The sequence below is a fragment of the Epinephelus fuscoguttatus genome, linkage group LG17 (genome assembly GCF_011397635.1).
Source record: "Epinephelus fuscoguttatus linkage group LG17, E.fuscoguttatus.final_Chr_v1".
Lineage (NCBI taxonomy): Eukaryota > Metazoa > Chordata > Actinopteri > Perciformes > Serranidae > Epinephelus > Epinephelus fuscoguttatus.
In genome coordinates, this window is record NC_064768.1 from 32253146 (window position 1) to 32268242 (window position 15097).

A 15097-nucleotide genomic window follows, 5' to 3' on the forward strand; every position below is an offset into this window, starting at 1 on the left:
GTCTAACCTTGAGAAAGGTCAGGCGGTCACTAAAAATACCAGTCCATTGGGGACAATGGAAATCCACAACACACTCCACAGAGATCTGGCCAGGGGTTTTCAGGTACCATGTCACAGAAGAATAACTGATATCACCATCCAAAAACTCTTGGAAAATCACCTTAAGGAAATAAAGCTTAATATGAACCATTCCTGTGCAATCCTAACAACATGGCTATATGAAAGACTCCATCCCACCATACCAAATAGCTTCTTACATCTCATTGACTGTCAGTATGAAGGAAGTGATGGAAGGACAAAAAGTTCGAATCGTCTATGGGATTTGAATCATCAATATTTCGGGGGCAGTCCGTCCCAGGATAATATTTGTCTTTTCCATTTATCAATGAGAGTGCACTACATATTACAGTTAACAGCAGCGTAAACTACAACCAGAAATGAATGTCAGGGCTAAACCATTAACAATTTTGACATTGAAAGCACAATATTAAAGACAGCTATTTTAGAACTGTAAAGGCCCTGACACCATCAGTCAATGTTGGGCTGTTGATGAGCGTCCCTGGCCCTTGCACTGCAGCGCGTCCCGCACCTTTGGCCCTTGTCTGCACTAAGCGACTTTTTTCTCGCTGCTGAATTGGCATCGGTGACTGCAGAGCCTGTTGATGAATAAAATCAGTTTAGCTCAGCGCACGAGAAGATGTAAGTGAGGAAAGTAAACAAAGAGCTAAAGTCAAGAGGGAGTGAGACCAAAGTAAACTTGCTACATAAGATAAGATTATTTGAGCTCTTTAACAGAAATAGTTTGTGTAACTTGTGTCACTGCAGCACAGTAAAAATACTTTGATATTAGTGGCAAGAAGGTCTTCTGGTTACCCTTTGTGAACAACGAATACAGACAGCTCCTGCCCAAGAGTTATTTCCTCTCATGCACGTGCATAACGTACATGCTGGTTGGCTATTGGTATTAGTCTTTGTGATGTGTTCATGTGCAACTTTTTGGCCAAGACACAGGCAATGTGAGGCGACACAGCAGGGGGCGCTCATCACCACTAGTTCTCTGATGTTGGTGTGGTGTGTCTGGGCCTTCAAGAGCCACACTTAAATTGGATTTTTTTTTTACAATTACTTGGCAAAATTTTGAAAACATGCAAGTACAGCCAGCAACCATCTATTTCTCTGTCCAAAAAAGCAGCTGTGTTTGGCAGGTTGAGTCAGCTGTAACTAAAATAACTGGTTATTGCTCTCTTATTAGGACACGATCAAGAAACATAGCTGTGTAATTTTGTTGTAAATTTTTGAAATAATTACAAATGGACTGTCTATATCCTATTCAAAAAGACCAACATAGTCAGGAGCTTTATCTACATATGATTATGCTTGATACAAACTTATTTTGTTTAACACAATGCAGAGCACCAACGCAGGCCTGGAGTTTAACTTATAAAAAAATAATCACAGTTATTTCATAAAAGTCCTATGATCTGTTGTTCATAAAGCTGTCGGCTGGACTACTGTGATCCTTTGTGTTAATGTGAGAGAGAAGCATTCCTTTTATGAAAGGCAAGGAAGAGAAAAACTATCTGTAAAAATGTAAATGTGTTTTTGGTTCCCTGAGGTGAAGTCAGAAAAACTATTTACAGAAGAAAAAAAAAGTCACTAATTATTCCTTATTGTCAGACAACAGAGGTGTGTGTTTCTTGTTGTTGCTGCTGTGACTCTCCTGCTGCAAATTAGTCTCATGTTCCTTTAAAAAAGCACAGACGTAATATTTTTTCAGTTTTTTTATTTATTTATTTTTGCCCAGGGAACAGAGCGCAGTCAAAACGCATTGAGCCAGTCTGAGCCGGTTTGTGACCTCAGGGTATGGAATTATCTCTTAATATGTAGCCGTTAGTGGTCAAAACGTCACACAGTAAGACAGTCAGAGAGACAGAGCCAGGGTGGGAGGTGAGGAGAAGGAGGAGTAGGAGGAGGAGGAGCAGCCCCGGTGTTTTCAGAGCAGAAAGAGGAAAATATCTCCCTTTAAGAGCTGGCACTTTGACAAGAAAAGACTGAGTGCAGAACTTCAGACCACAGGGTGGAGCAGACACGGTTTCACCAGCCAAACGAGAGAAAAAGAAGAAAGAAAAAAAGCAGCGGGAACATGAGACATTGAGTCAGAGCGAGGCACACAGAGGTAGCACAGACATCTTAAAATGGGGCCGAATGTGGTAGTTAGGAGGAGTATCAATACACAGCAGAGACAGAAATATGCCAAAGACAATCGACACGACGCTCCTCAGCACGGCGTTATTAGCTACACTAATCCCTGACACTGAATTACACATATTCACTGTCACATCACACTGAATTCTGGGTATTTCTGGGGCAAATGCATCATTGTTGGATGCTGGTGTTTGTTTACATATGGTGCAAACGTTACAGCTGCTATTTTTAGGTACACATCCCACTACATCACAGGAGATCTGTTACTGAACAATGAAATGGATGGTGGGTGGTAAAAAGTTACATTTACTCCATTACATGTACTTCAGTAACTTTTGTGCCACAAATTACTTGTTGGTGTGATTTTAATGCAGCTTACTTTTCACTTTTAAAATTCTCCCATTTTTGCTTATTACATTTTGATACATTAAAGGCACTACTTTAATCATTTTATGCAATCATGTCTGATGTGTAAAGAGGCTGGTGGTCTGCTGATCCAAGGTCTACTGGCACTCTTGTTAGCCTACCGCAGCCACGCCCATTCATGATTCTGTCCATAGCAGAGTAATGGCTGAAGCTAAAGCAGGAGATTCAGATGACACAAAAAACATCCCTGGCCTCACTTTTTTACCACTGTTGGAAAATGGCTTTCAAACAGTGCTAACAGCTACTTTTAACAGACCACAGTGCAGCGAGCTCCAGTTGTGAAAGCTGGTCTGAGGTCGGTATATCAGAGAACTTTAAGCGTCTGTTGTGTTAATGCGAATAAGATTAATGCTATGCATACATTATCTCATACTTTATAACTACAACTACTAGTTTTCTGTCATAATGTGATACAACCATGCGTGACTTTGCAATACTATGAACAGGCCATGACCGAGCTGGACAGAAGAGAGCAAATTATGCATGCGAAAAACAAAGGAACAACCTTTAGTTTTTGTGACATGACTAGTAAGTTTCAACACAGATGTTTGGTTAAGATATGTTCTAACAGTGCTGCCTTTAACATACCCCCTATAATAAGTATAATAATTATGCAAGCTATAAATGTGTATCACACGTTGTGCAATGTAAAACTTCAATCATCCTAAAAGTTAAGTTGAATGGATGAACGGTACTTTGTACTGCTGGTCTGGTTCCGATTTAGTAAGCATGGTCTATGTATGTCAACTACTCGCAAAGTCCGAGTTTTCCACAGAAAGTTTTGGTACTGCACCTAAAACTGTCTATCAGCGGTAGCATGCTAGTCAACCAAGGACATTCAAGCTCAATGGGCAATAATTTGTGTCTATGTGTGTGCCGACATTATTCCACTGAAGTCGGGTGTATCTGTGGATACACTACAAACATTTAATATATGACAGCATCACCTGCATGTGTCAATTAGTGGGATGAGACAAAACAGACCAACAATGTTCAGGCAGCCCTCCACTGCAGATTCAGAACGTGCCAAAGCAATAACTAAAGCTAAGGAGTGTTTATTACTGTGTTTTTGCGACCAAACTCGCATATCCTGTAACTGACGTCAGAGAATACCAAATGAAAGCATGTGGTTAACATGCTTGAGCCCTGCTACAATGTGCTTTCATGTGTGCATTTTAATGAGACTACTGTACCTGCTCTGTGAGCAAGCGCAAAATGTGGGCACCCTAACTCTTACAGTAAGAATTATGGTCATTGAACTACCACTGAATGTTTACATTTTTCAAAATAAATGAAAAAAAAAAAGTATTGCCTGATTCATGAAAACCCCAAACTGAGGTACTGAACCGTGAATTTTGTGTAACGCAACACTCCTAGCGTAGAGGGACTACAACTGCACTTTGTTGTGTGACCCTGTGTTGTGCAGTTTCTTTGTCCTCACCATTTAGTAGTTATTAGCACTTCTTTAACAAAGCACAGTATAATGCAGTTGGAAGGACATAAAAGCATACGCTGCAATTGTATGAAGAGAATTTGCAAACATCTATGCAACATTTATAACTGGTGCACAAATTAGTAACTTGACAACTGTAAGAAATGTGATAGCCCAACAATATTAATATGAAGGAATGAATATCGTGTCTGAGGGCACATTAGTACCAACAATCAATTGCTTGTCAGCCAGGTGCTCCTCCAAAACTGCCACACAACCATCTCCAACTTCAGTTCCTGCTGACATTCGAATGCACTTCATGAGTTATTTCATTTGTCAGCATGAATCAACTCATCGGTGTGCACAAGTTATTATTCAAGAGCGCAAACTATACTTTTTTTTTTTTTTTTTTTCCAAAAAATAACTTCTACTACTTCTGATGTGCACCTGCTGGGCTCCAACATTAAAAATAGTCCTTCTCTATAAGCTATTTTAAAGCCACTATGAATTACTGGTACATGTGTATAAACAGCACATACATGCTAAATGTGGGTAGGGGGAAAAACAAAGTGACACTGCATGAGAAATGCTTTTTAAAGCCTTCTGTATATTTTTATGTATTCTATGTATGGCTCATGCCCCTCTTCTAAAAACAGTGACTCTTTCTGATGTTAGTTGTACATGCCTGACTTTCCACCACGTGCAGAATAGAAGAACATCCACTGCAAATCATCTGTATGATAACAGGATCCCATCGTCATAATATTACTAATGAAAATTTCCAGGAGAGCTTTCATAAAGACATTGTCTGTGTTTCGTCACAATCAAATTAAAATGGTCATTAAAGATCCCGTCAGGTACGACTGCAGAAACACCATGATGCTGGCTGTGTACAGTGAGCACTGGGACGATTGCATTCAGACAAGTTGACTGGGGTGACCTTGTGCAGCACCTGGCTAAATGCAGCACAGCAATGCAGCAATGATCTGCACACTGCTTATTCACCGGCTGGATTAGTCACAGCTGCACTGCCACTGACTGCTGGGCCATTTCTACAACCGACTCTGAGAATAATCAAACAGCAAACATTTCCCCCAGTCCCCTTTTTATTTTACTACAGCAAGTGCACACCACTCCCTGCTACATGCATTCATTAAAAAGCACAGACATCAATAAGTGCCAACTTACAGGTATTACCTGCACCCACTCAAAAATGTTTTTTTTTTCCTTACTAATTACAAGCTGATTATGCAGATTTCTCTCATCTCAAACACAAAGTAATGCAGACAGACTCTTTTACACTCTTTGCAAGAGAATCCAACTTTACTGTGACACAGCAGGTCTCCAGATTGGTTACATATCAAACATGACTCTTCAAGTGTTACAGAAATGAGTGTGCAATTCCATACATTCCCACATAATCACGTAATAATCATGTGAGTAAGGATAAAAAAAAATCAGCATTTAAGATTTAAAATAAAACTACCTCTTACGTAGGGATGTCCCCATCAAGTTTTCTGGCCGTGATCCGAGCCCTTCAATGTTGGGTACCCACTGACACAGAGCCCAAACCAATACTTAGGTAGCAACAAAAGATATGCAATGTTAATTAAATATGTACAACTAAATGTTGCCCAGTGACTCTGGCACACCTTGTTTTTCAGCTACATGATCCAAATACTGAGGTTTCTGATTCAGAACGATTAAGTTCATCAGTGTAAATTATAACTTTTGGTATAATCTGAAAGGTAATTGGAGGGGTCCGATTCCTGAAACTGATGTGATGCGATCAGCTAGAGAGAGGACGACTCACACTGTTGGAGTTGTTAGAACTACAGAAACACTCAGTCCACTCTAAATGCACAGTGTTGTTACAAAGTGAAGCTTCTTACCTCACACAAGCCCCTACAACACACATGCCCACCCACCAATTCTACTGCGCCAGCTCAAGCAAAAACTATGCCGGCAAAGTGCACATCCACTCACAACCATCTCACCGTCCACAGAGTGATGTCCAGTTTGCTTGCCAATCATTGACAGTTGGAGGTCCTCCATTTTACAAAGCAACATTATTCTCCAACTTTATCCCCCACTTCGTTAATCAGCTAGCAAACCGGCCGACCGTTTCCTGGAGCCAACTGCAGCATACTGTCCAAACTATGGGAGGTAATCTCTATGAACACATATTTACATATGTATGTAGAATCTGTGTGCAACGGGACAAGACTTTTGTATCATAGTGTTCTAGTTTACGTTTGTAGTCCAAGTAGCAAGTCAGTCCAAGTGAAACCCATTGGCATGCAGACATCTGTTTACGGAGATTAGCCGATATGACCAGCGCATGGAAAACGTCTTGGCCCAGATATCCGCCTGCTACACTAGATGTCCCGAAACATTGGCCGTTGCCCCCTGAAGCTCATTGATGTCAGACCGAGATTGTACGGGATGTAACTCCAGTACAACCCCGAGATGATCCAGAGAAAACATACTCAAGCTGCCAATGAGTCGCAAGACGGTTTACTTGGTTCTCTTTTGGTGGGCCAATTTCTAATCCTGAGTATTTTTGGTTAGCTTTTTTTCTGGGATCCTGAAGAAGCACTTTCTGCTGAGAAATTGACTGCTGTTGAACTGTGAAATTAAAGAGAGCAAAGGACTATATTCTTTGGGTTTGAACTGAGCACTTATTGTATGATACACTGCTGTGAACTATGAATCTTGTGATTTTTGGAGTTTGTGCTATTGTGCTACCTGGTTACTGAGTTACTGATTATCCCAAGGTTAAAGTAATGAATGGCTTGTATCCTGTGAAGGGTTGTCTGGTACTAAAGACAGGACTAAAAAAATACAATCTTTGTCAGATTTTAAAATGCAGGCTTTTCATAAAAAATTGTACATATTTATACAAAAGAAATCCCTCTCAATCATCACTAATGACCCACTAAGAGTGTGTAGCGGTGTATGTGTCTGAAGAGACCTAGCCCACTGCCTGTATTTTCTTAACTTCTCCTTAATTTGCTGTGTTCAGGACATTACTGAACGTGTCGCCCACAGCCAATAACAGCACACAGGTGAGGCCTGCACTTTATAAACAGTATCAACCAGGTAGTAGCTACATGCAAGCTACACAGGGTTAAAAAAAAGTGAATATGTCTAACCTGGACTTCAATTTCCATCACTGTTGTGCTCAAATCATTGTTCACATTCCCATTCTACCATTTTCGGAAAGCTATTAAATACATATAGTGAGAGGCAATCATGTTGATTGTTTGGATGATAATTTCATTTTGAAGAATACTTCAAGCTGCACCAATCAATACCTTTAGATTTCATCATCTGATCGCCTACTGATCCACTGCTAATGTGAAAAGTGAGTATTTTAGCCTCTTTTAGCTAGCTGTTCTGGTTGTACTACCCATTTTGTTTCCAGCTGAAAATAAGCTACAAGCTTTAAAAACCCAGCTGTACCTGCTCGGTACCAAACTGCAGACGGAAAGTTAGCAACTAGCTGGTGAACATATGGAGCAGCTAAAGAGACTAGAGCAAGGCCATCATTCATGTTATTAGTAACACCTGTGCTGTTCCTATTATGACAAGCGAAAATGTCTGATGTAAAAATGTGGGTTTGGAGGAAACCAACAGCACTTCAAAAAAACAGTACAGTGCAATGCATACTTTATTGTGAAGCTGCCACAGCTTCCTGTGGCTTTAGTCAACATATTTACCAGTTATGACCTCCTCAGTGAGTAACAACTGATCTGCATAAAGACAAGGACATTTTGTGGCACTTACTTTTTTATCAGCACACGTTTTAAATACAGCAGGGTGGAACAATAAAGAGTGAGCTAGTTAGATAGAGATGCACATGTTAGGCACTTACTAGAGTTTGAGGCAATGCCAAGCTTATAACATGCCACCAAGGTACAGTAAGTGACACCCTTTATGGTGCGATCCTGGGCCTGGGCCTGATGATCAATGGTATACCTGCATGATTTTGAAAAAACTAACATTGCCATATTTTTTTCCTTGGATTTATATTGTGATATGAAATAATACAGGAATTGTAACCAGATTACTTCAATAGCTCTATTTGGAAATAATTAATTATTCTACAATTAATGGTGTGATTTTGTAGGGGAGTGCATCTGCATAGAAAGTTTTAAAAAATAACAAAGAAAGCTGAAAAATCATTTGTTACTCTGAAGAATTAGGCTAGGTACAACTGCATTCATATAATACTCTTCTGTCAATCCAGGCTGAAGTCAATGATCTAACATGTCATATTAATAATGCATGTTGCTTAACCTAAAATAAGGAGGCTCTCTTACGTTACTTCCTTTTTGTTCCTCGCTCATTTTCAGGTTGTGGTTAACTACTAGCTGGGCGAGCTTTGGTTGTTTATCAGACAGTCTTCTTTTATTGAGTGATTTAAGTGTGAACATTACCTTTCCAGCCTTGCGGCTCCAAACCGTGGGTGGGAGACCTCTGGTTTCTATAGGCTAACTCAATTAGCTTACTCACATTAGCCTGGCTCGTAGTTGATAACTAGCTTTTACAATCCAGCAACTCTATGACAAAAATGGTCGGAAGATTTCTTGACATGCATTTAACAGATGCTTTATTTCTTCTCTGCAGTGAACACAAAACATGGCCCTTTTTTAAAAACAAAACACCACCAAAGAAGTTCAAATACACATGTAACCTGTCTTAAAGGGGAAGGCATGTTTTCCTTTTGTATCGAGCAGCAAAAATCGCACATCCTGCGATTCGGCTATTACACATGCCCACACCGCAATGTCGATGCTGAAACAATATATTGTGCAGCCCTAGAATTACATTTTTTAACCCAAAACCCGGCCCAAAGCAAACATCAAGCTCCCCCAACATCTCAGTCTCTCTGGGGCAATACACTGACAACAGCAATTATGCCCTGTGGAAGAACAACACCTCATCTGGGAGAGGCCCATGCAGACACTGGGAGAACATGGAAAATCCTCACTAAAAGTACCGGTCAGGTAATCTGCATGTGAAAATGAGTCCAACCTGACCTGGCCAGGTCACCCTTGGGTTCCTATTAGCCTCAGGCTGAGTTAAAGAACTTCACAAGGAACCTTCACTGACGTCAACTGATGTGATCTGTACAGGAAACTGAGTGCAATGATGAAAGGAGTTGTGATACTGTATGAAGGAGGGGGAAACACATTGTGAAATGATGTTACCTTACCAGAAGTTAGAGCCAAATGTGTTCAGCTGATGAGAGGGTCTGGTCTCAAATGTATTTCAGAATGTAAATCTTCCTGATTGTTAACTCTATAAATGATAGGACAGCTCGAAAGATATGACTCAGTTTCAAAAAAGAAACGATTTTTTGGAAATGATGAAGAATCAATAAGTTCTGTTCCAATATCCACGCACACTCAACATGAATGAGTTCAGAATCAAAGTTCATGCCATTCAGATTGCTCCACACCACTAGCTTCATTATTTTAAAATAGTTTTTGTTTTGTTAATGGTTTTGATTCTATTTTATGAGGATACAGATGGTATTTTGCAAATTAAATTAATTTGATATTCAGGCACATTTCAATTGTAAAGAACTCTTTCATTCAGTGTGCATTTTTTATTTGCCACCATTTACTTTTAACAAACAATCAACAAAAATTCATATACCAAACCAGCCAGTGAGATCTTGGCTCCATAAAGCTTGAAATTTTCTGCTTGGCAAGATTCAGGTTCTGCTTTTGGAACACTTTACTCTTCTTTTTTGGGTGGTAGCCACCTAAACACCGTCCAATTCCATGGTCAACATTGGAGAAATTTAAGAGTTCCGACTGCCTGAGACAAACTAGGTTGCACAACATGTCATGTGACCTTGACATGTCCAAAAATGTTTTCTAAATGTTCTGAATGCCTGCAGTCATAGCCTCCACCTGGCTGCATCCTGCTGCCTCCCCGATCTCTCTCCAACAACTGTGTCTTTTGTGTGTCTGTAGTCACAACACCATGAATTGTACAAACAGGATAGCAACACACCTTCCAGACAGTCCCTCCGTGTAGCCATTCATAGTGGCACACTCGGTTGTTTACATGAAAAGTGACAGAAATAGTTGTGTGAAGAATGAAAAAAAGGAACAGTTTAAACCTTGCCTACTATCACACATCCACGCAGCTGGCCAATCACTGAAAGCGTGCATGATTGTCAGATTCTGACCTTGGAAAGGACTTCCCAGATGCTGTTTGATGATTTGACAAGCACTTGGTTTTAAGCATACTGACATGATGTCCACTCTGACCACTTTTTTGTAATATGCAAAATATGCAAAATAGCTCTCACCATTATTTTCAATTGTAAAATTCAATACAATGATTTGCTTCATGCATCATACACTTCTGTACAGTGTATATGGCCGGGTCCATGAGACGTCCCCATCACAAACTATTTCCTGTTAAGAACACATAGGCTTTATCTCTGGTCTTCCCAGTGTACTGGCAACATGGATAGTTTGGGAACCATGTACACTGTCAATCATTCAAAACATTCCGCTACTTTTCTCTGTGTGATTAAGTGATTTCCATCCAGTTGGTAGGAGAATCCAAAAAGGCTAACATCCTTCATGAATTGAGGTAAATTGGGACTGTGTTTAGCAACAGTAAAACTATATAAAAACATCCGCTTACGAAGTCTCACACAATTTGTGCAGTATAATCCAAGTCTCATTTTTACAGTCGTATGCTCAGAATGTCCTAACCACAAGAATGTTCACAAAAACTTTACTATTTTAAACACTTCCACAAAGAAGTAGTGCACCCCCACGTGTGCTCAAGCACTCTACCTGGCCTCGCATGAGACTGTTTGTACTGACATGCTTTAAATCATAATCTTACAGCAAAATTCCATGTGTATAGGAAGTACTGGGTATACAACTGGATAAATGAGACTTGGATCATACCACACAAGTTGTGTTTGAGATTGTAAATGTATGTTTTAGTAAACGTCTGCTTTTGTTAAACGTGGTCCCAAATTACTTCAGTGCACGAAGATGTTTTGCCTTTTTGGATTCTCAGTTTACTGTGAAGGCATGCCAGAGAAACAAAGTTTTCGTCACCAGTTCAAGGTAACAAGCAGTGAATATCTGATATTTAAATTGTCATTTTATAGGTGAAGTATTCCTTTAATGATATTTTTTCTCTGAACTCTAGCTGCCATTTTTGTTTGTGTAGGCATAAACATTTAATGTTCGACAGAAAAGTTTTCTGCCACTTCAAGTCCTTCCACGTCCAACAGTCTGGAGTTTTCAGTCCAACCAAAATTACAACAGCTCATTTCACGAAACACATTTTTTTTAATAGTATAGAATGCCAATAATATTTTTGACGTTGTTAAGAAACAGTCTCAAGTAGACTACCTATTTTGTCTATCATTAACAAGTTTACATTTAAACTGCAAAGCATATATCTTCAATCATAATTCTTTAATAACCACATTAAAGGATTCCTTCCTAACATTTGCTTATGTTATGTGTCCTCTAAAAAGATCATATAAGCTAATTTATCATGATCCCAATTATCAATATCTGTATCTGCCTCAAAAATCCATTAATGGTCCAGGTATATCAGTAAGTACTGTGGTTTCATAGCCTAACTGGGACACAGTGTTGGGGTTACAAAACAGCCAGATTAATGCATCAGTAGTTTTCTTTTTACTCTTTAATGAAAAGCCTTCCTAATTACTGCCCAGGTACATATGTTATAAACTACATTATCTGCAGTGTTTCAGTGAGGACCAGCTAAATAATTAAAACATTAAACTCTAAATGCACTAAGTTCCTCAAAAATGGCACAATAATACTCAGGAGGTACTGTAGAAACCTGTCATAACAGTATAGCACTCTTCATCTGTATGCTACTGGGGCTGCCATGGGACTCAGAGTTGGAAATAGGAAGAGGAAGGACTCCATCATTGAGAATACTACAGTTCATTCACACTCTTCAACAGCAGGGACCTTTCATTCATACAGACCCACTATCACTATGTGAGTGGAGGGCTGAAGTGTATCAAGGTCTGCCAACTTTTATCTCAGAACCAAAGGCTGTGGGGCTACTTTACTTGCACGCTTAGATGAAGATTTGTGAAGTGAGCACCATGTCCTAAATTCAAAGTGTCTTGATGATTTACCCTGTTGTGCAAAAGGTGCAATACAAATAGCCCAGAGAGGAGACGACACTAGAAACAAACAGCTGGTTGAAAGTGATACACTGCTGAGGATAGTGAAAGGGGTGCAGGTTTCATGGCAAGAAAACATGAAGCAATGACAACCACTTTCCTGCTGTCTGTCATCTTTTCACTTCAACAGACAGTTTTCCTGGGACATAAGTTTTTTTTGTTACCCAAGCTGGTGTGAAAGACAAAACTTGACTGTGACTTAAAACTACCCATTTCTGCAAATGTCTTTTTGTCGTGGAGGAATGTAACATTAACAACACCTTGGCTCCTCACCTCATTTCATCACCCTCCATCTCAAAGACTGTACATATTCAAATTTAGACAATGCAATCACAAAGGCAGTGATGGCAGTCATGTGTGGATTCATCTGCATGTGACTCATGTAAATCTTGAGGAGCAGTGCAGCAACAGGGGAGAGACCAATTCTGGTCAACAGACACAAAATGAGGTCCTGTATACTGCAGAATAATAGGCAGCACACATTAAATATTGATTCCCGTTTGGTCTCTAACGTCATCTAGACATCTACCTCTGTTAATCCGCCGCTCAGGAAACAACCAGCCGCTCGGCCTGAATAAAGCCTTGCCCTTACAGTAAAATGTTGGTTATGCTGTCAGGCGCCAGGCAGCCATTTAGGTGCATATGGAGCCAGTTGAGTCTCTACGTAAATGGCTGATGCATTTCGAATTTTTCTACCTAATTGCTGAGAGCCATCAGCGACCCCGGCCTCCTCCTAGCGCGTTTTAATCCGCCACTTCACACAGCTTTGCTTCAATATAACCGATCTAACATCTCATCTAATCCCGGTGCTCTTTAAATGAGCGTTAACAAGTATTTGGAGGACCCTGGCTCTTTCTCCAGTCTGAGTTAACCCCTAGAGACTCTGGATCAAACAATGAAACGGGATTGGAGGCATTCCGCACAGCGTTTCTATCACAATGTAATCACAATATCTCCGCTAACAGCTCGGTTATTGTCAAAACACAAACAGCCGTGCAGGATTTAGATGTCCGATGATGTTTCTGCTGCGACTCCAGACCTTTAAATGCAAATTAACAGTTCGAGGCGACGGCTACTGGTCGCCAACATGTCAGCCCGCATCAATAAATAGCAAAGCAAAGCCGCTCTATTGTCTATCAGCATATCCACCGGTAGGAAAACGACACAACAACTAGCCGTCCTGCCGCGACATGAATCCCGCCGCTGCCATTTCAAAACATCTCCCGCCGGAGCCAGGCCTCGCTCACATCCTCGGACTCACCTGTGTCTCCTTTTCGCCTCAGTGTGTACCGTCTCCGGGTTCACGGTCCGGTCCTGACGCGCTGCAGCGGCTCCTCACCACCAGTCCCCGGCACCGGCAGGCAGCACTGAGCCGCTGATTGGGCCTCGGCAGACGCTCACCCCCTCGGTGCAGCCAGACAGAGCGCTCATTGGCCAGGCCGTCACTCCGTGTAACCCAGACAGACCGCTGAGTGGCTGTTCGTTTCCCCAGCAGAACCAGACAGACAGCTGATTGGCTCCCTGTCGCTTATCACTGGAAGCACACGGGCAGCTGATTGGTCGTTTATTTCCGCGGCGGAGACAGAGAGAGATCTGATTGGCTGGTAGTAGTGTTGTTGTCTGTGTCTGGATGGAGAGCCATGTTAACTCCAATGGGGCTAAAGAAACAATGTGTTCGTTTACATTCATTAAAGTAACCGGGTCATAAATGGCTTCCTGCATTAATTCTTTAACATAGGGTAGGTTAATCCGCTGTCCTTGACTGGAGCCAGGGATCAGGATAAACCTGGTTGTTACATTTGTACCGGAGAGTCCCGATTTCGTGTTACACCGGGTTAGCAGCGGGTTTCTGTGCACGCATGTGCATGACAAAGACCCAAGACATGGCAAACATAACTGTGACAGCAGTGCGGATGGCTGATAAGAAACGTCATTACTCCTATCAGAGCGGGTGCACTCCTGAGCAGCCCTCCACTGTCTGCTCCCTGTGCGCCGTCAGTCCAAATGCTCTGACAAAGAAAACTCTTCAGCCTGCAGCGTCATTGCACTTCAAATGTGCCACGATTCAAAAACATTGCCAGGGACATGAGAGGAATGTGATACTAATCGGCTGTGCATAACTCTTTACTGTAACAGCGATATTGCAGTGCGTTATCCTGCTTTAACCTATGTAAGCATAGACAGTCTGGTGGATGTAAACAACTCGTAAACGAATCAGCTCAACCTTCTCATTAAAAGACACTGATACGAATAATTGGTCGAGATGTCTAAATGCTAAAAACTGAATTGTCAAGCTGAGATATGTTTTTACACAGACACGTGAGGAGACAATAGAGAGCATCCCTATACGATGTCCTGACCTACTTTGCATATTGACAGTAAAATTATTTATCACCTGTGCCCACTTGATATTTTCCATTCCCTATTTTGTTTGCAACACCCACTGTTTGTCAGCTATAGGTGATCCCATTGCTTTCCGATTTCACTCCTGGCATGCAGCACAGACTGTGGGTTACTGGTACAGTATTATAACATTTCTGTGCATGCCATGTGGCTCCACTATCTGGTAAACCACAGTGTAACCTACAGGTAGGATATCGTCATTTGGAGACACAGTCAGGCCATGCAATAATACACATTATAATAACCTGGGTCTCGGGCAGCAGACAATGAATGAAGTTAAAATGTTGGTGGTAGCAGCTGTTCATGTTGACTACCAGTGGAGACTGGGCCCTCTAGTGGCTTCACAGGTTTTAACTTCACTTCCAGTCAAGGTCTACAGTATGAATTCTGTTGCTATTGTTCATTTATTT

The 15097-nt window shown here is 41.0% G+C and overlaps 1 protein-coding gene across 1 annotated transcript in view; it reads right to left on the minus strand.

Moving 5' to 3' along the window:
• The window catches only part of gatad2b (GATA zinc finger domain containing 2B), a 51399-nt gene extending 37753 nt beyond the window's left edge, over positions 1-13646 (minus strand). Inside the window, exon 1 of the mRNA XM_049602288.1 lies at positions 13546-13646. The gene's annotated coding sequence lies outside the window, so the exon portion shown is untranslated. The remainder of the gene's footprint in view (positions 1-13545) is intronic.
• Positions 13647-15097: the final 1451 nt, after the last annotated feature.